This window comes from Vicugna pacos, chromosome 3 (assembly GCF_048564905.1).
Source record: "Vicugna pacos chromosome 3, VicPac4, whole genome shotgun sequence".
NCBI lineage: Eukaryota > Metazoa > Chordata > Mammalia > Artiodactyla > Camelidae > Vicugna > Vicugna pacos.
In genome coordinates, this window is record NC_132989.1 from 5,137,915 (window position 1) to 5,140,507 (window position 2,593).

General features: G+C 43.4%; 1 pseudogene; it reads right to left on the reverse strand.

The window, feature by feature from the left end:
* Positions 1–418: 418 nt before the first annotated feature.
* On the reverse strand, positions 419–1,389 carry LOC140689312 (olfactory receptor 11L1-like; annotated as a pseudogene).
* Between the last annotated feature and the right edge of the window lie 1,204 nt (positions 1,390–2,593).

Below are 2,593 nucleotides of genomic sequence, written 5' to 3' on the forward strand. Positions count from 1 at the left end.
TCCATTCATTCATTCCACAGATACTCAACAAGCATAAATAGCACCAAGAACTGAGTTTACAAGGCCAGTCTCTAAACCATACTTAAAAGATGCCTAACTTTCTGTATCCAGGCTTTATGAACTCAGAAATAGGAATCTGAAAATAATGTGTATGTAATCATTATGCCCTGGAATTACACAATCCGATTCCCATCAGATGGTGAAAGAAAGTGTCCAGGGCAAAAGTGTCCCCAGAATGTTTTGATAGAGGCAATTTTTCTTCTGAGCAACTGCTGGCAACGGGCCATGAAGAAGCTGTTTTCTTATGATTTGTGGGATTTAATGTAGTGCTGGTGATGACATTCAGCTTTGAAGGCTCTGAACCTGCCACTCACTTATCCCTGAACTTGATCCACTTTGTATTCTGTGTTGATCTTCTTTATCTAACAAAGAAACTTCCCTTCCCTCTTGCTCCACAGATGCCACGATTCCTTCTCATGGCTCTTCTAACAGCCTCTTTGAAGTCTTTGTTCCTCAAGCTGTAGATCACAGGGTTCAGCAATGGGGTGACCACGGTGTAGAAGACGGAAATTATCTTGTTGATTTCAGGTGACAGGTGAGCACTGGGGCGAACGTACATGGAGATCATGGTTCCATAGTAGATGGTGACAACAGCCAAATGAGAGGCGCACGTGGAAAAGGTCTTCATTCGGCCAGAGGCTGAAGGAATCCTCAATATGGAGGACACAATAAAAGCATAGGATACAAGTGTAAGAAAAAAGCAAATGCACAGCACAGCAATTGACAGGATAAAGATGACCATCTCGGTGATATAAATGCTGGAACATGAGAGCTGCATGAGGGGTGGGAGGTCACAGAAGAAGTGATTGATCTGGTTGGGTCCTCAAAAATCCAACTTGGAAATCATCAGGGAGGGCAGAAATCCTGTGCCAAGCCCTGTCAGCCAGGAGATGGCCACCAACTTGGTACCGATCTCAGGACTCATCAGGAAACAGTAGTGCAGTGGGCTACAAATGGCCAGATATCTGTCATAGGCCATCATGGCGAGAAGGAAGCACTCCATAGCCCCGAAGAACACAAAGAAGTAGAGTTGTGCTATACAGGCCAGGAAGGAGATGGCTTGGCGCTGGGAGAGCAGGTTGGCCAGGAGAAGGGGCACAGTGGTGGATGTGTACCCAATCTCCAGAAAGGAGAGGTGTTTGAGGAATGTGTACATAGGTGAGTGCAGTCGCTTCTCCTGGCTCACCACTGCAATAATGACAATATTCCCTGTGATGTGAGGAAGTAGATGAATAAAAAGATCACAAAGAGCAAGGTCTGCCACTCAAGAAGGTTCTGGAATCCTAGTAGCTGAAATTCAGTAACAGTGGACACATTTGGGGACTTCATTGCCTGTGGAGGGCGGAAAATATTTTGGAAAAGTACTGTACACAAGTCATAAAAATATTTATAACTATGGATGTTTGGAACTTCAGAGACTAATATTTAACTTAATTTGGATATTTATGTACCACATTTTAGAGAAGCGAATACAGAATTTAATCTTGCTTTTAAAGAATACATTTTGATACCAGAAGCTAAACGTGGATAATTAGGACTTGGAAAGAACTTCAGCAAATTCCATTTGTGGGGTCCTCTAAATTCTAGAAGAGGTCTCAGGACCAAAGACATAGGCCCAAAAGGACTCTGATTGAAATCAAATTTAGCAACAGTCACAATAAAGCTAAAAAAAAAAGAGAAAAGGCACATACGGAGGCAAATAACTTTCTTCTCTCGTGTGTGCGCTTTGTCTGAAAAAATCAGACACAGCATAACTCCTATGAGGGTTTATTCACTCTCGTCTCAGACAATATTAATGGATCACCTGCTCTCTGTGTGCACGTGTGTGTATGGCTGTGGGTGTGTGTGAAGCCCTGTGCTGAGCTAATCTGCACCTCAATTGCTGTCCTTTCTTGTCAGTTGGATGCCATACTCAACCACTGTAATCACTCCTTCCTGTGTACACTCAATAATAAATCTCTCCTTTGCTTTCACTTAATTCATTGTCAAACCCAGTTCTGATAAAAGTCAGCATCCATGTACCATACATGAGCCGCCACACAGTAAAAAAATGTGGGAGACAACACATAACGTAGCCACTTTAAACTCACAACCAATGAACTCCCGCGTGTCCTTAATGCCCGGAGCAACCATTCGGCAGTCCCTTCATCTGTTTACGCTAATGATTTCCTCAGTGATTGTTTTCTATGAGTTCTCTTCTTTTCAAGCTGCTAACACATCCTCGTTGTGTATCTATACCCTCAGCAAGAGATCTATTATTAAAAAGCAACAGTAACAACAAAAACTGAGATCCTCCAATGGAAATATCCAACTACCTACCACCTTTAGTTCCCTTGCATCTGCTTCCTACATCTTCCTCTGAATACACAGTGTATACCAGCTTGAGGCAAACCCCTCCACACATGCTTTAAGTCCTGCACCCTCCCACACGGTGGAAGCCATTGCAGGCATTCCACCCTCTTACTCCCCTGAATCGACAACAGCCCCCTCTCTGTTGCATCATTTCCTCAGCATATCAGCAGGCTGCTTTTCT